This window comes from Palaemon carinicauda, chromosome 29 (assembly GCF_036898095.1).
Source record: "Palaemon carinicauda isolate YSFRI2023 chromosome 29, ASM3689809v2, whole genome shotgun sequence".
In the NCBI taxonomy this organism is placed as follows: Eukaryota; Metazoa; Arthropoda; class Malacostraca; order Decapoda; family Palaemonidae; genus Palaemon; species Palaemon carinicauda.
The window spans coordinates 75,826,956-75,846,497 of NC_090753.1; the positions used below are offsets into that span (position 1 = coordinate 75,826,956).

General features: G+C 44.9%; 1 protein-coding gene across 5 annotated transcripts in view; it reads right to left on the reverse strand.

The window, feature by feature from the left end:
* The window catches only part of LOC137622262 (uncharacterized), a 30,606-nt gene that overhangs the window by 9,008 nt on the left and 2,056 nt on the right, over positions 1-19,542 (reverse strand). The gene's annotated exons all lie outside the window — the stretch shown is intronic.

Below are 19,542 nucleotides of genomic sequence, written 5' to 3' on the forward strand. Positions count from 1 at the left end.
TACTGAGCGCAGCGTTCCTCTTGGGAGGCTGAATCAACTCAAAGGTGCTAAAGTATACAGGGCTGCAACCCATACTAAAGGACCTCATCACAACCTTTAACCTCGGCGCTTCTCAAGAAAGAATTGACCACCCGCCAAATCAACAAGGATGTGGAAGGCTTCTTAGCCGACCGTACAACCCATAAAAAGTATTCAAGAGAAAGGTTAAAAGGTTATGGGATTATGGGAATGTAGTGGCTGAGCCCTCGCCTACTACTGCATTCGTTGCTACGAATGATCCCAGGGTGTAGCAGTACTCGTAAAGAGACTGGACATCTTTGAGATAGAATGATGCGAACACTGACTTGCTTCTCCAATAGGTTGCATCCATAACACTCTGCAGAGAATGGTTCTGTTTGAAGGCCACTGAAGTAGCCATAGCTCCCACTTCATGTGTCCTTACCTTCAGCAAAGCAAGGTCTTCTTCCTTCAGATGAGAATGTGTTTCTCTAATCAGAAGCCTGAATAGTAAGAAACTGAGTTCTTAGAACTTGGAAAAGAAGGTTTCTTGATAGCACACTATAAGGCTTCTGATTGTCCTTGTAAAGGTTAAGACCTTTTTAGATAGTACCTAAGAGCTCTAACTGGGCAAAGTACTCTCTTCAGATCATTCCCCACCAAGTTGGACAGGCTTGGGATCTCGAACGACTTAGGCCAAGGACGTGAAGGAAGCTCGTTTAGCAAAAACCGAGCTGCAAGGAACATGTAGCCGTTTCAGATGTGAAAACAATGATCCTGCTGAAGGCGTGGATCTCACTTACTCTTTTAGCTGTTGTCAAGCACACGAGGAAAAGAGTTTTTAATGTGAGGTCCTAAAAAGAGGCTGATTGGAGAGGTTCAAATCTTGATGACATAAGGAACCTTAGGACCACGTCTAGATTCCAGCCTGGAGTGGACAACCGACGTTCCTTTGAGGTCTCAAAAGACCTAGGGAGGTCCTGTAGATCTTTGTTGGTGGAAAGATCCAAGCCTCTGTGGCGGAAAACCGCTGCCAACATACTTCTGTAACCCTTGATCGTAGGAGCTGAAAGGGATCTTACTTTCCTTAGATATAACAGGAAGTCAGCAATCTGGGTTACAGTGGTACTGGTTGAGGAAACTGCATTGGTCTTGTACCAGCTACGGAAGACTTCCCCTTGAGACTGATAGATTCTGAGAGTGGATGTTCTCCTTGCTTTGGCAATCGCTCAGGCTGCCTCCTTCGAAAAGCACCTAGCTCTTGAGAGTCTTTCGAAAGTCTGAAGGCAGTCAGACGAAGAGCGTGGAGGATTGGGTGTACCTTCTTTACGTGAGGTAGACTTAGAAGGTTCACTCCTAGAGGAAGAGTCCTGGGAATGTCGACCAGCCATTGCAGTACCTCTAAGAACCATTCTCTCGCGGACCAGAGCGGAGCCAACCAACGTCAGCCGTGTCCCTTTGTGAGAGGAGAACTTCTGAAGTACCCTGTTGACAATCTTGAACGGCGGGAATGCATACAGGTCGAGATGGAACCAATCCAGCAGAAAAGCATCCACGTGAACTGCTGCTGGGTCTGGAATCGGAGAACAATACAACAGGAGTCTCTAGATTATCGAGGTAGTGAACAGATCTATGGTTGGCTGACCCCACAGGGCCCAAAGTCTGTTGCAAACATTCTTGAGAAGGGTCCACTCTGTGGGGATGACCTGACCCTTCCGTCTGAGGTGATCTGCCATGACATTCATACCGCCCTGAATGAACCTCGTTACTAGTTAGCTTTCGATCTTAAGACCAGATGAGTAGGTCCCTTGCGATCTAGAACAACTTCCACGAAAGAGTCCCTCCCTGCTTGAAGATGTAAGCCAGGGCTGTGGTGTTGTCAGAGTCCACCTCCACCACTTTGTTAAGCTGGAGGGACTTGAAGTTTATCAAGGCCAGAATAACCGCCAACAACTTCTTGCAAATGATGTGAAGTGTCCTTTGCTCCTGATTCCATGTTCCCGAGCATTCTTGTCCGTCCAAAGTCGCACCCCAGCCCGTGTCTGATGCGTCCGAGAGGAGACGGCGGTGTTTCTGAACAGCCAAAGGTAGACTTCCTTGAGAAGAAAGCTGTTCTTACACCACGCGAGAGAAGACCTCCTCTCTTCGGAAACAGGAACTGAGACCGTCTCTAGCGTCATGTCCTTTATCCAGTGAGCAGCTAGATGATACTGAAGGGGGGGGGAGGTGGAGTCTCCCTAACACGATGAACAGGGCCAGCGATGAAAGTGTCCCTGTTAGACTCATCCACTACCTGACTGAGCATCGGTTCCTTCTCAGCATGCTCTGGATGCATTCTAGGGCTTGGAAGATCCTTGGGGCCGACGGAAAAGTCCGAAAAGCTCGACTCTGAAGATCCATACCCAAGGAGACAATGGTCTGGGATGGAACGAGCTGAGACTCCTCAAAATTGACCAGGAGGCCCAGTTCCTTGGTCAGATCCATAGTCCATTTGAAAATCTCCAGACAGCGACGACTTGTGGGAGCTCTTAAAAGCCAGTCGTCTGACGGAGCCGGACACAAGATCATGATACTGCTGCACAGTCTGTGAACTGTCAATCATGGGCAAGCGAGGAAGTACAGTGACAACCCGAATCTGTCTAGACTGTCTGGGTCGTACAGACAACTCCTTATCGGGTTGCTGAGGTTGCCGCACTGCGTCACAACAAGTCACTTCTGTTGGTTGTTGAACGTCTTCCCCGTGACACATTGACTCCGTAAACAAAAAATCCTCTAACAAGGACTAAGCTTGGACTGCATGTCATGCAACACAGCTCAAGGTCTATGGGAGCAGGTGTGGTAACAGACGGGATTAGCGACTGAAGTGGAACCATTACCTTCCCTGGAAGCATGTTATGCTTAAATAAAAGTCCATAAGAGGTTATGCAGCTAAAGGCTCCCTCCAAATGACAGAGTCCTCAAGGGAATATCAGAAGGAGGGAGAAAAGAACTTTCTCATCTACAGGGACCATATCCTAGAAAAGCTAAGTTCTCTCAGTGAGGGTTCACTGGTGCAAAAGCAGCAGACTAGAAGGCAACGTTATAAAACTGCATGACAGTCTAGTGAGTTGGCAACAACCAAAGATGTGTGACTGAGAAGCATGCGGTAAGGTATGCAGAGCATGATGTATGCAGAGTATGCTGTCTGCAGAGCATGCTGTATGTAGAGCATGTAGTATGCAGAGTATGCTGAATGCAGAGCATGCTGTATGCAGAGCATGTTGTATGCAGAGCATGCTGAATGCAGAGCATGCTGTATGCAGAGCATGTTGTATGCAGAGCATGCTGTATGCAGAGCATGCTGTATGCAGAGCATGTAGTAAGCAGAGCCTGCTGTAAGCAGAGCCTGCTGTAAGGAAAGCAGAGCGTGTGCATGGCGTTTAACATTTCTCAGAAATTCCATGACCAGTGCTAGAGTGCTTTATGCATGCTTGCATGGGGTTTTAATATCAACATAATATTTACCTTACATTCATAACTCATGATTCATATTTTTGCCATATTTTGCGATCTTGTTAAAAATATATTGCAAGGAATACAAATATATTTTTATAAGAAATACAAATAACCTCCATTATCATATGGTTTGAAAATGGAGGTAAGGTATGCTGAACAGCAGAGTCAGAACGAGCTGGAACAACAATAGTTGTGGTTTCCTCTTCAAGACTCTGTTGAGGGAACACCTGAGGCTCAGTCTGCAAAGGCTGAATAAAAGACAAGCAGAAGGAAGGCGCATGGGTGGAGGAGGCTGACTCCTAGCATGAGTGGTTGAACCCAAGGGTTGCGCTTGCTGAGCGGTTGGCGGAAGCGGAGTAGCAAGTTCCAGTTCCTGTGGTGTGAGTGGAGCGCGATGAGGAAGAGGCTGCGCAGAACAAGGTAAATGTCTCGCAAGCTGAGGCTCCTGAGGCGCAAGGCTAAGGTGTTGTGGTGCTTGCCTTGTGGAGGGTTGAGCTCGCTGCAGCGAGAGCTGAGGAGACTGACTCATGGACGGGAGAGGTTGTTGTACCTCAACCGAGTGTTGCATCACTGGTGGAGCAGCAAGTGGAGGCGGAGGAAGAGAGGTATAATCCTCCTGATCCCATTGTAAAGGTTGCCTTAAGGAAGGCGGAGGCTGAACACCACTGGGAACAGCAAACTCAGCACGTGGCTCAACATCGTACGCCTGGCAGGTGGTACTGCGATCAGGCGGAGCGAGCGTAGGCGGAGGGAGTGTAGGCGGAGGCGGAGGCGCAACACTCTCAGCCCGACACTCACGCATCAAGTCCGAAAGCTGTGCTTGCATGGACTGAAGTAGAGTCCACAACATCGTACGCCTGGCAGGTGGTACTGCGATCAGGCGGAGCGAGCGTAGGCGGAGGGAGTGTAGGCGGAGGTGGAGGCGCAACACTCTCAGCCCGACACTCACGCATCAAGACCGAAAGTTGTGACTACATGGACTGCAGTAGAGTCAACTTGGGGTCGGCAGACACTAAGGTCTGCTGAGGTAAAGCCTTAACAGCAGAGATCTGTTGCGGCAGAACCTTACTCCTCTTAGGCGGAGTGCATTCAACTGATGACTGAGGAGAGTCAGAGCTAACCCAATGACTGCATCCGGGTTGTTGAACTTTAACTTCGTACGTCTGGCATAGGTCTGGACTTTACGTTTAAGAGGTCTTGAGACCTGAGACCAGCGTTACTCTGCCTTTATTTTCTCCCCTAAATCTCTTCTGCAGACGAGCAAAATAAGGGCTCAATCGTCTGCGGGTGGGAGTGACGGTCTCGGTAAGACACGCCCACAACCACCGAGGATACTTCTGTGCGCCGATCAAGGCCTGCTGAACCCTTATGCCCTTCGACATTGCTTCTCCCCTGGGCTTGGGAGCTTGCAAGAGGTCCCGGACTGGGAGGACGACTGGCGCGCACAGAAGTACCCTCATGCACAACACTGACATACTTTGCGCTAATCACTTATCACTTTGATTTCTGTTTGCACTTATTTCACTGAACTCGAAACTTTAAGTGGTTTGTACCTGAAACACGCAATTCTATCCTTTCTCAAAAGTTAGTAATTGCGAAAACAGAATTACAATGTAACAGAAAAATCTAATGAAAGATAATTCAGTGGCTGGAAAGAGACTAAACACTAGATCACTCTAGAAACGTTTAGTTTCTTCCCCTAAAGAGACTAGGGAGAAGAGCAAAAACGATAACGACGTTACTCGTACGCCTGGCAGGCTTGAATGAAACGTTTATCCTCTTTCTCCCTCCGTCTCTATCTCTCTCTCTCTCTCTCTCTCTCTCTTGACTTAGAACCTGAGAGAAGAGCCCAATCATATATATGGTTAAAACATATTATTGTTAAAGGAAAAAACTGAAATATTTCCCAAAATGAAAAGTTCCTTTATTAGGATCAAAACCATTAAGTTAAGAAAGAATGAACAAAACGCTAGACACGGTTACTCTTACTGCAACGTGAAACCGTGAACATTCTTTCTCTATCGTAACGATAGAGTGCAAGTTGAACGTTCTGAACGTCAACAACTGCAGAGACAAAACAAAACGTTAGTTCAACTTTGAAAAAGTACGAGACTATCAAAGAAATTCTTTCAAACTCTGTGGCGGAAATAGCATAATATGTTAACAGGTAAAACCGAAATGACGGGCTCAATGTTAATTAACTTCGGTACCAAGAAAAGACCGCCTACTATTAGGAAGGTCGAATATAAACAAATATAAAAATTAATTTTAATAAGTTTATAATAAAAGGAAGTTAATCGAAGAGGCCTATAAGAGGCGGAGAGATATAAAATAAATCTATAACTTTTGTTAAGCAAAATTAAGAAAGAGAGTCTATACTCTCTTAGACACCAACACTTCCGTTAAGGGAAGGGTCGGCCATTGAAAGGTGAACGAGAGTTCATACTCTCTTCGTCACCATAATTAATCAAATTAATTCCAAAAGCTAACTAAGCTAATATAGAAGTTTCCAGTAAAGCGACAGCCGAAATCAAAGAGAAATACTTCACCAAAGTCGTGAAAATACTCCAAGAACATAAGCGTATCCCAGAACGTCTTGCCGGAAGCACGACAGAGGAATAATTGAGGAGGTGTCAACAAGAAGTACTTGAGTACCTGGCCACAGGTGGCGCTGGTAAATACACCCCCTTCTAGTATTGTGATAGCTGGCGTATCCCTCCATAGAATTCTGTCGGGCAACGGAGTTGACAGCTACATGATTATCGGGTAAGTTTAATATTGAAAAAGAGGAACCTCAGGATGCTCCCTGAAGAGAAGAAATAGAGGAACCTCAGGATGCTCCCTGAAGAGAAGAAATAGAGGAACCTCAGGATGCTCCCTGAAGAGAAGAAATAGAGGAACCTCAGGATGCTCCCTGAAGAGAAGAAATAGAGGAACCTCAGGATGCTCCCTGAAGAGAAGAAATAGAGGAACCTCAGGATGCTCCCTGAAGAGAAGAAATAGAGGAACCTCAGGATGCTCCCTGAAGAGAAGAAATAGAGGAACTTCAGGATGCTCCCTGAAGAGAAGAAATAGAGGAACTTCAGGATGCTCCCTGAAGAGAAGAAATAGAAGAACCTCAGGATGCTCCCTGAAGAGGAGAAATAGAGGAACCTCAGGATGTTCCCTGAAGAGAAGAAATAGAGGAACCTCAGGATACTCCCTGAAGAGAAGAAATAGAGGAACCTCAGGATGCTCCCTGAAGAGAAGAAATAGAGGACGACGAAAACCTGGGTTTGGGATCTTTGCCACGAACTTGGATACAAAAGTGAACTAGAGGGGCACACAGTAGAGCGCAGACCTCCACCATGGCAGCTTATTTCTCAACCTTTTGCTCGACCATGACCTTGAGTTTCCAAAATCTAATAGTTTCCAGATTTTTAAATAAGTTAATCCCTGCCAGTTTTATTACTCTACGATTAAAATTGTGGCCAGGGAGATGCTAACAAACAAATACACACACACAAACAGGGGGTAAAACATAACCTCCTTCCAACTTCATTGGCGGAGGTAATGAGACCTCCTTCCATTCCTTTGGAATGATTTGTTACATTTGAGATGAAACTCAAAAGGCTCACTTCGCCAAAGCTGCAGCTACCAAAAAGACAGTATTGAGTGTCAGATATGTCTGATGATCATCTCAAAGGCTCACATGGGGCACACAAAAGAGACCTGAGAACACAGGTAACACCCAACTCTGGAGACCTGAAGTCCCGGGGTGGGGAAGACTGGTTGAAGCTCGTTACGAGCATAAACACTCCCTAAGGGTACATGGTAGCCTTTCACTTCTGAGACTGAGAGGAGCTTCTTTCAGTGGGAGAAAATGAGAAAATCAGAAATTAATGGCAGAGAGACTCCAACCAGAGAAGCATCCTTTCTACAATAGTCACAGATGATGGTCCAATCTCCCTTATAGTAAGCTACATAGGACTTTTGTAGATATAAAAGACCATTGCAGTTATCAAAATATTTCCTGTACAGTACAGTACTTGCAAAAACCGTTCACTTGGAGGAGATACCGAATAGTCTCCAACCGTGAAATATGTTATTTTCCTTAGTAAAATAAATTTTTGAATATACTTACCCGATGATCATATAGCTGCATCCCTGCTGCCCGACAGAAAAAACCTACGGGCGGAATACGCCAGCGATCGCTATACAGGTGGGGGTGTACATCAACAGTGCCATCTGTCAAGTAGGTACTCAAGTACTCCATGTCAACACACAACCAATTTTCTCCTCTGTCCCACTGGTTCTCTATTGGGGAGGAAGGGTGGGTCCTTTAATTTATGATCATCGGGTAAGTATATTCAAAAATTTATTTTACTAAGGAAAATAACATTTTTCAATATCAAACTTACCCGATGATCATATAGCTGATTCACACCCAGGGGGGTGGGTAGAGACCAGCATTACAAGTTGACATTATGAGCTAAGTATTCCGTATTTCATTTTAGCAGTTATTCAAAATAACAAGCATAAAATAAATAAGTACCTGGTAAGGAAGACGACTTGAACAATTACTCTGCCTTTTTAAGTACGTCTTCCTTACTGAGCCTCGCGATCCTCATAGGATGCTGAGCGACTCCTAGGAGCTGAAGTATGAAGGGTTGCAACCCATACTAAAGGTCCTCATCAAAACCTCTAATCTAGGCGCTTCTCAAGAAATGATTTTGACCACCCGCCAAATCAAGTAGGATGCGAAAGGCTTCTTAGCCTTCCGGACAACCCAAAAATATTTCAAGAGAAAGATTAAAAAGGTTCTGGAATTAGGGAATTGTAGTGGTGGAGCCCCCACCACTACTGCACTCGTTGCTACGAATGGTCCCAGAGTGTAGCAGTTCTCGTAAAGAGACTGGACATTCTCAAGATAAAAGACGCGAACACTGATTTGCTTTTCCAATAGGTTGCGTCGAATATATTTTGCAGAGATCTATTTTGTTTAAAGGCCACGGAAGTTGTGACAGCTCTAACTTCGTGTGTCCTTACCTTCCGCCAAGCTTGGTCTTCCTCATTCAGAAGGGAATGAGCTTCTCGTATTAACAGTCTGATAAAAATAGGATAAAGAATTCTCTGACATAGGCAAAGATGGATTCTTAACTGAACACCATAAAGCTTCAGACGGGCCTCGTAAAGGTTTTAAAATAGAACTTAAGAGCTCTTACAGGACATAATACTCTTTCTAGTTCATTTCCAACCATACGATAAGTTTGGAATATCGAACGATATTGGTCAAGGCCGAGAAGGCAGCTCGTGTTTGGCTAGAAAACCAAGATGTAGAACATGTAGCCGTTTCGGATGAGAATCCGATGTTCTTGCTGAAGGCCTGAATCTCACTGACTCTTTTAGCTGTGGTTAAGCATATCAGGAAAAGAGTCTTAAAGGTGAGATCTTTCAGGGAGGCTGATTGAAGTGGTTCGAACCTGTCTGACATAAGGAATCTTAGAACCACGTCTAAATTCCAACCAGGTGTAACCATACGACGCTCCTTTGTGGTCTCAAAAGACTTAAGGAGGTCCTGTAGATCTTTATTGTTGGAAAGATCTAAGCCTCTGTGACGGAAGACTGATGCCAACATGCTTCTGTAACCCTTGATTGTGGGAGCTGAAAGAGATCGCTCTTTCCTCAGATATAAGAGGAAGTCAGCTATTTGAGTTACAGAGGTACTGGTCGAGGATACGGATACTGACTTGCACCAGTTTCGGAAGATTTCCCACTTCGATTGGTAGACTCTAAGGGTGGATGTTCTCCTTGCTCTAGCAATCGCTCTGGTTGCCTCCTTCGAAAAACCTCTAGTTCTCGAGAGTCTTTCGATACTCTGAAGGCAGTGAGACGAAGAGCGTGGAGGCCTTGGAGTACCTTCTTTACGCGTGGCAGACGTAGCAGGTCCACCCTTAGGGGAAGAGTTCTGGGAACGTCTACTAGCCATCGAAGTACCTCGGTAAGTTATTCTCTCGCGGGCCAGAGGGAAGCAACTAGCGTCAACTTTGTCCCTTCGTGAGAGGCGAACTTCTGCAGTACCTTGTTGACAATCTAGAACGGAGGGAATGCATATAGATCTAGATGAGACCAATCTAGTAGAAAGGCATCTATAAGAACTACTGCTGGGTCCGGGATAGGTGAGCAAAGTATTGAGAGCCTCTTGGACATCGAGGTTGCGAAGAGATCTATGGTTGGCTGGCCCCAGGTGACCCAAAGTCTCTTGCATACATCCTTGTGGAGGGTCCAATATGTTGGAATTATTGTCCCTTCCTACTGAGACAATCTGCTAAGACATTCAAGTTGCCTTGGATGAAACTCGTTACTAGTGAAAAGTCTAGACCTGTTGAACAGGAGAGGAGGTCACTTGCGAACTCGTACCATGTCAGAGAGTAGGTCCCTCCTTGCTAGGAGATGTACATCAAAGCAGGGAGTTGACCGTGTTCACCTCCACTACTTTGCCTTGAAGGAGAGACCTGAAGCTTTTCCAGGTCAGACGTACTGCCAGAAGCTTCTTGCAGTTGAAATGCATTGTCCTTTGACTCGAGTTCCATAATCCCGAGCATTCCCTACCGCCTAAGGTCGCACCCCAGCCTACGTCCGATGCGTCTGAGAAGAGAACGTGGTTGGTAGTCTGAACAGTCAGGGGAAGACCCTTTCAAAGGTTGATAAAGTCCTTTCATCAAGTCAGACCAGACTTATCTTCCGGAAACCGGGATCGAGACCGCTTCTAGCGTCTTGTCCTTTTCCAGTGAAGAGCTAGATGATACCGAAGAGGACGGAGGTGTAGTCTTCCAAGTGACACCAATTGAACCACGGATGACAGTGTCCTAACCAGACTCATCCACAGCCTGACAGGGCCGTGTTCCTTCTTCAGCATCTTCTGGATGGATAGCAGGGCTGGGGGTTGATCGTCTTGTTCAGCCATGTCCTCATCAGAGGGTTCCTCATCCGAAACTGATGAGGAAACGGCAACGGAGTGGGCAACGTCTGACTCGCTGAATCCGGTCGCACTGGTGGATGCGTGACGGAGCCGGACACAAGATCATGGTACTGCTGCACAGTCTGTGAACTGTCAACCATGGGGACGCGAGGAAGTACAGCGACAACCCGAAGCTGTCTAGACTGTCTGGGTTGTGCAGACAACCCCTTATCGGGTTGCTGAGGTTGCCGCACTGCGTCACAACAAGTCACCTCTGCTGGTTGTTGAACGTCTTCCTAGTGACACACTGAACGTCCACAACCACCTCCGAGAGTCGCTTAACGTCAACGTGCGACTGGCAACCCACACTGGGTCGCACCGGTGGAGGAACCATCTCAACTGGCGGACGTGAGTAGGATACCTCAGCGTCAACAGGGCGTACAACCAACCGGTAGGAAGGTTGTTGGCTAGAAGGTTCTTCTCCGTAAAAAATCCTCTATCAAGGACTAAGCTTGGACTGCATGTCTTGCAACAAAGCCCAAGGTCTATGGGAGCAGGTGTGGCAACAGACGGGGTTAGCGACTGAAGCGGAACCATTTACCATCCCTGGAAGCATGTAATGCTTTAATTAAAGTCCATAGGAGGCTAAGCAGCTTAAGGCTCCTCTCCAAATGACAGAGTCCTCAAGGGAATATCAGAAGGAGGGAGAACAGCACTTTCTCATCTACAGGAACCATGTCCGAGAAAAGCTAGGTTATCTCAGTGAGGGTTTCACTGGTGCATAAGCAGCAGACCAGAAGGCAACGTTAAGTAACTGCTTGACAGTCTGTGAACTGTCAAAAACTGAACTGTCAACCACAACAGGTGCGTGAGGACATACAGCACTGGTGCATTAGTAGCAGACCAGAAGGCAACGTTATGTAACTGCTTGACAGTCTGTGAGTTGGCAACAACCAAAGCTGTGTGGGGAAGCCTCAACTCCTGACTGACTAGTCTGCTGCAGGCGAGTGGCGGTAACCACAGTGTGTTGCGGAGGCTGACACACCGTGTCAAAACACGGCAGCTTGTGGTAGCTCACGCACGGCAACGGAGTGCTCCGTGTGTCTGAGGGAGTCAGCATGCGTCTGGCAGGGTCGACTGCGCAAGGGTGGAGGAGCTCTCACAACAAGAGTGTGGGAGCAGGCAGCCATGCTGGGCGCACAACCGTGGCAGGCTGTAGGCCAACGGGTGCATCGTCAACCTTCTCCGCAGTCGGAGTGTGGGAGCTGGCAACAACAAAAGCGGAGTGCTGGTGCGTGGGAGGGACTGCCGTGGGTTGCGGAGCATGCCGCATTGCGTCAAAACACGGCAGCTTGACAGCACCTTCCCACTGCTGATGCGGTAGCTCACGCATGTTAACGGAGGGTGCAGCATGAACATGCGTCTGGCAGGGTCGACTGCGCATCGGTGGTGGAGCTCTCACAGGTGGAGTGTGGGAGCAGGCAGCCGCAGTATCTGCTGAGCGCACAACCGTGGCAGGTTGTAGGTTAACAGGTGCAGAGTCAACCTTCTCAGCACGATACTCCTGCATGAAGGAAGCAAGCTGAGACTGCATAGTCTGCAGCATGGACCACTAGGGTCTACAAAAGACGGCAACAAACGTAGCTACTGTCCGTTGTGACTGAGGGTCTAAAACAGCTGGTGCGGCAACAGACGGAGTTACTGCCTGTTGCGGTACCACCTTGCCTCTCTTGGGAGGTGTGCAGTCGTCGGATGACTGCAGCGAGTCCGAACTGACCCAGTGGCTACACCTAGGCCGTTGGACTGGCGCGGAAGGGACCGACTTGCACTTAAAAAGCTGCAAGATTTGGTCCATGGTTTCTAAGAGAAACCTCTTCCGCAGACGAGGAATAAATGGGCTCTCTCGTCTTTGTGTGGGTGGGGCGATCACGTCGGCAACGTGTGTAGATACACCCGAAACCACCGAGGGAAACGTCTGTTCGTCGATCAAGGCCTGTGGAACCCATAAGTCGTTCGACATTACTTCTCCCCTGGGCTTGGGAGCTTGTAAGAGGTCCCGGACTAGGTGAACAACTGGCACGAACAGACGAACCCTCGAACGCAACACTGTAACACTTTGCGCATATCACTTTATCACTTTTGATTTTCTGTTTGCACTTATTTCACTGAAATCGAAACTTTAACTGATTTCTACCTGAAACACGCAATCCTATCCTTCATTAAAAGGTAGTAATTGCGAAAACAGTTTTACAATGCAACAGAAAAACATAATTAAAGATAAAGAATTCAGTGGCTGGAAAAGAGACTAAACACTAGATCAAATAAACTACGTTTAAAATCTCTCACCGCATAAAGCCTGGGAACAAGAATAAAACTCTAGAAACGTTTTACCTTCTTCCCCTACAGCGACTAGGGAGAAGAGTAAAAAACGAGAACAACGTTACCCGCTTGAACGAAACGTTTATTCTCCTCTCTCTCCCTCCGTCTCTATCTCTCTCTCTCTTCTCTCTTGACTTAGAACCTGAGAGAAGAGCCCAATTATATATCGTTAAAACATATTATTTGCTAAAGGAAAAAACTGAAAGGTTTCCCAAATAAAAAGTTCCTTTATTAGAATTTAAACCATTTAAGCTAAGAAAGAATGAACGAAACGCTAGAATCGGTTTACTCTTACTGCAACGTGAAACCGTGAAATACTCTCTCTCTATCGTAACGATAGAGCGCATGTTGAACGTTCTGAACGTCAACAACTGCGGAGACAAAACTAAACGTTAGTTCATCTTTGAAAACAGTACGAGACTATCAAAGAAATTCTTTCAAAAACATTAAAATTAAAAAAAAAAAGTATAAATTCTTAAAAGGTAAATACGATATGAGGGGCTCAATGTTAATTAACTTCGGTTCCAAGTAAGGACCGCCTACTATTAGGAAAGGTCGCATATAAACAAACATAAAAATTAATTTTTATAAGTTTATAATAAATGGAAAGTTAATCGAAGAGGCCTATAAAGGCGGAGAGATATAAAATAAATAGATCTATAACTTGTTAAGCAAAATTACCAAAAACCTAAACACACTTCCGTCTAAGGGAAGGGTCGGCCATTTAAAAGTGAAAGAGAGTCCATACTCTCTTCGTCACCAACACTTCCGTCTAAGGGAAGGGTCGGCCATTTAAAAGTGAAAGAGAGTCCATACTCTCTTCGTCACGATAATTAAATCTATCCAAAACGAGTTCAAGTTTTGAAATCAAGATAAAACCCCTGCATAGCGAAAGCTCAAAACTGGAATAGTGTACTTCACCAAATCGTTGTGAAAACAAATCCAGTTAGGGACGGCGTATTTAGTAGGTCTTGCCTGTGGCACGACAGAGGGAAAATTGGTTCTGTGTTGACATGGAGTACTTGAGTACCTACTTGACAGATGGCGCTGTTGATGTACACCCCCACCTGTATAGCGATCGCTGGCGTATTCCGCCCGTAGGTTTTTTCTGTCGGGCAGCAGGGATGCAGCTATATGATCATCGGGTAAGTTTGATATTGAAAAATAAGGGACTCTCCTGAGTGATGGCAACTCTGATGGTGTGACTGACAGATTTGGCACCTTGCTCATTAAGGCATTTTTTTTTGGGGGGGGATACAGTATTACTAACAGAGATTTCGAGTCTATCAGGGTAGTTCTCTCAGCACCTTGATAAGCAACAAGAACAGATCTAAATACCATTTGGCATGTGGCCACCTGGAAGCCACCAGGGACATCCTAAGACCCAATGCTAACATACTGTTGATTAATTGGTAAATCAGGCATACCCTTTCACACTATCACAAGTATGTTGAAAAGCACCCTTTAATGCCACCTAAAGATCTGGAATGGGGATCAGAGAACCAAGAGTTTCCTGCTCAGCCACCTGGCAAACAAGTCAATTGCAAGAAGCCTATTGTCTAACTCCAAAACTACGCTCCTGGCGACTGATATCGTCTGCTAGAACATTACAGCTCAATGCCTTGTCCACTGCATAGACTGTACGAGACGACCACTCCTTGCTTGTTGGCATGCACTATTAGGGTACTGTTGGTGCTCATCACCACTACTGAGTACCATATCAAACTGTATTAGAAAGCTTGCAGTGCTAGGAATACTGTTCGCATTTCCGAAAGGTTGATATGCAGGTGAATTTCCTCTGCAGACTACACCCCTATGGCCATTTGGTCTCTCAAGTGTGGCCCCCCTCCCTCCTTGAATGCATCCCCAAACATAAGCACCTCAAGGTGGGGAGTTCAGCATAACTTGCCAGAAGTTTTCGTCTTTCAGCTACCAGGAAGGATCGTCCCATCTCTCCTGCTCCACAGGGACAAGATGAGACTGTGGACTAGTGATGCTTCAGGCACTACAGAAGAAATCCCTGGTGGACACACTTGTGTGGAACAAGTTCCTTCAATAACGAAAGATGTCCCAGGAGACATTGCCACCATCGAGCCAATAATTCTCGCTTAAACAAAAATAGTAGCGCCACCTCTTTGAGCATCCTGATGCGATATCTTAATGTAAAGACTCTCACTGCTATTGGGAGCGAGACTCAACTTCTCCTGATTTAACAAGATCCCCAGATCGTGACAAAAGGCAACAAAAGGAGAGCAGTCGATCTCGATCCTGAAATAACTGACTTTCTGAAGAGCCTAGGACTAGAAAGTCATCAAGATAGCTCAACAAACATACCTTGATTGAGTGGGCCCAAGCAGAGGTCAGAGTGAATACTCACATGAAGACTTGGGGAGCAGTGGACAGTCCAAGCACAAGGTTTTCAAACAGTACAGCATACTTAAGTCCTTGTAATGCTTAATGAGAGCAGTGTTGTGGGGCAAGTAGGCACATTGAGTACATACAAGTCCCCAGGTGGTGAAGGACCTTGTCGCTGATCACCTGTGTGTGATGAAACATCTCTGTGCTCAGGAATGTGTGCTTACAGCAGTACTTGGCGGTTACCTGTTCTTGTTCCCTGTCATGCACGCATGTGGGAACTTTCTGGCTTGTGGACTGGCCACATAGGGAAAGAACAACTGGAGGTGATCTTGTTCATTACCTTGCAAATATCTGGGAGCATTTCCAATGTGACCCAAGTCATGAGCAAAACAATCACACACTGACCAATCTCGTTACTCCCAACAGTAGATCTTATCTTCAATCATACTCACAGGAGGGATGTCTCATCGCCTATGAAAGCGAGGAAACCTAACACTGGTTCCTTTCCTCCATAGTTCTACTGTATATTGGTTCTGCACCATAACAAAACCTAATACCATTTAAAACCAAAGGATTTTTAGGGAGAGTGACTGAGGTCTACCTTGTGCATTCAGGGGAAAGGAAAGAAGAGCAGCACCCTTCATCCTGACTGGCGCCGAGTTTGCTTGATTCTCTCGGCACCTAAAAATAAAACAAGTGTGTAAACTCCTGTACTGCATTTCGAGAGACCGTCCCTGTCTGGGTCTGTTCTGGTTGCCGCATTGCCTCTATCACTCCTAAACGGGGCGAGATTGATTAGTTCATCATAAGATTCCTGTCGATTGGTCTTCCTGGATGATTCTTCTCCATGTACTTCGAAGTAGCAGTGTCTGGAGAATCTGATGAAAACAAGGCAGAGGTGGAAGAAGAACCAGAAGAGGAGTGCACATGCTTTTTCTCCATGCCAGCCTTCTTTAGGGTTAAGGTCTTGTGGGCCAATGGCTACGATACTCCCACAGAGGAAGAAACCACTCTTCAATAGTAGACAATACCATACCAAGTGCCACACCTATCAGCACCTCTACTGGTGTAAGAGGAAACAAGTATATACATCAGGGGAGGCTTTAGAATTCCTAACAGCAGCAAACAATTTCAGAAGCCTCCCTACCAACAGGGCACAAATGATACCCAGGTAGTCTACAACTTCATTACGTCTAGGAGTACAAGTACTGCATTACCTTTATTACCGGACAGTGATACTTTAGTTTTCTCTGAGGATCATCCCTAAGACAAACCAAGGTCATACTCCCCCAATAAATTCCTCCAGAAAAAAGGAAAGCAAGGAAGAAACTGCACATTAAGCAACAAAAGAAGTAAAGTAGTTACAAAGTTCCTTGAGTAGCCTATAAGTTTTGGCATACAGTACCCAATAGTGATATCGAAATGTACTTTGCTTTCTTCTTTTTGGGCAAACTTCAACCACTACAGAGGAGGCCACAAGCTGCACTCGCCACACAAGGATGACTGCGTACAGTGATGACCCCGCCCAAAAACACACACCATTAGGATCAATGACAGTCTTTGACATAAACTTGCCACACTTTTTACCAAGTTTACCTGGACACATCTGCATGTCTGCACACTAATCCAATTATGCTAGAAACAGAAAGCTATAGGAGCAGGATTACATTTGAACAGCTTTCATTCAAAGTTAAAAGTGCCAGTCTTGCTGACAAATGGGTGGGCGGGGTTTCCCTGCCAATGGGTGGGTGGGGCTTCCCTGCCAATGGGTGGGCGGGGCTTCCCTGCCAATGGGTGGGCGGGGCTTCTCTGCCACCCATCAGTGACGAAAGAAGGAAAATAAAAGAACTGCAACAGCCATACAAAGTGGAAAACAAGAAGATAATAGGAAACATTCTGTTCAAGAGAAGGAATAGAAAAAAGAAAAGAATATGAGGAAAAAAGAGAAGAAAATAAAAGGGCTAGAATAAAGAAGAAAACTAAGGAGGTGCCAATGGAGAGGCAAATTCCTTCACCAACAGTTATAATTATCTTGTTAAAATTTAAGAGCTGTTCCAGCTTCATTAAAGTCACACTCCTCTTGCAGGACAATGGCTTGTATTTGTGTATGAACAAATAAGATTTCCCAATTATCCTATGAAAGTACTGGGGAAGATGCTAGAGGAATAGATGGAGAAAATAGCTAAAATCCATATTTTTTAATTTGGTTTCATAATAAAAATGTCAATAGGTCATCTTTATTATCAAGCAAAAACAGGAAAATATTCCGAGTTAAATTCGGTAATTGTAAGACTTGAGAGGGCATTAGACAGAAAACATGAATGAGAAAATTCTCTGAGTTGATGCACGAAATGGTGAAATGAGGAAACAAAATCAGTGTAAGCAAAATAAATCTTATGGTGACTGACTGAAACAAATTAAAGGAATAAGCATAGAAATGAAGTTGCATGTGGATGCTAGAGAGAAGAGGGTAAATATTCATCAGTATTCTGGCCCTAATAATTATCAATACCTAACACTCACGTGTTCTTCCATAATGGATGATTACTACCTTATCTAAATTGACCTAAAACACTATATTCTAATTCTTCATACATCAAAGTATATAAAATACACATGGTTACAGTTATGCCATGATTATGAATACAGTATCAAGTAGAGTATAACATATGGGCAAATACACATTAAGAAAAATGTTATGCTGAACTAAAATAATTAACCCTTTTACCCCCAAAGGACGTACTGGTACGTTTCACAAAACTCATCCCTTTACCCCCATGGACGTACCGGTACGTCCTTGCAAAAAACTGCCATTTACATTTTTTTGCATATTTTTGATATTTTTTTGAGAAACTTCAGGCATTTTCCAAGAGAATGAGACCGACCTGACCTCTCTATGACAAAAATTAAGGCTGTTAGAGCAATTTAAAAAAAATTTGCTGCAAAATGTGCTTGAAAACAAAATAACCCCTGGGGGTTAAGGGTTGGAACATTCCAAATAGCCTGGGGGTAAAAGGGTTAAAAGACAATACACACAATTAGAAAAAAATGGCTTACTAGTAGTTAACCCTTTTACCCCCGGGCTATTTGGAAATTTCCAACCCTTAACCCCCAAGGGGTTATTTTTATCCCATCACATTTTGCAGTATACTTTTTTCAAATTGCTCTAACAGGCTTAATTTTTGTCATAGAGGTGTCACTTTGGTCTCATTCTCTTGGAAAATGCCTGAATTTTCTCAAAAAATTATCAAAAATATGAAAAAAAAAAATTTTATAGCATTTTTTTGCAAGGACGTACCGGTACGTCCATGGGGGTAAAGGGATGGCTTTTGTGAAACGTACCAGTACGTCCTTTGGGGGTAAAAGGGTTAAGATATACTCTTGGCTTTTCGAGTATTTAACCAGTCTTAACCTGGCCCCCTTCTGGGTTAAGCTATTCGCCTTGGCATTAGGAAAACAAACAAGATACCCTAGGCTCAGTTAAAGCCCAGGGATTGGGTAAAACTTTACTAAGATGTTCAAAGGATAAGGGCATAGCATAAAAAGTCAATTTAAGTTAGTGGCAGGGGACAGTGAATAAGGACATGGTATCCTTGGTTATGTTACGAGGGAATCTTTCCCTGTGAGGTTTTGATGTTCTTTACTTACGGCACATATTTAAAGTTGCTTAAGAATTAACCTACTGTATTATAAAACTGTAAAAGATTTCCTTCATGGGGTAAGTGTTGATCAGATGCGTAGAAAACGGGAATTTCAGTCATGTCATCTAGGCCATAGTCAACTACATCAAACCTTGGGGGTGTATGTATGATAGCGGCCTCCTGTATGCATAATTATGTCTAACTTAGAATACGACAGTGTAAGGGGGGTTGCAGGGGGCGTTAGCTCCCCCATTAGGTAAGTAGGTAAGGATACGCCTTGTAGGTTAGGTTAAGGGGGAAAGTTTAGGTTAGTTGATGTCCATTTTTAATGAATGCGTGAGGAACTGGCCGCTGATATACAAAGGCTCCAAACGTTGTTATTCATTTGCCATGAAATCAATGGGATATGACACAACCTAAGGTAACCCCAAAACCCCTATGACAATCCCTTCAATGACAGAACATCAACTGAAACATGACCTATCCTAAGCCATATCTATTGCTGGTAGCAAATGTTGAAATGGAATAAATAACAGAAAATATTTAAAATTTCGACGTAAAATTCTATCCATGAATTCCGTACAAATTCTCTAATTCCGTACAAACTTTCCATCGTTTTGAGGTTACAACATACATGACTCACAGGAAACTCGTATCACAAATCAAATTAAAATGCTCAAAAGTAACAGTGGGTTCTGTCTGATCTAACGAATGCCATACCCATCACTTAGG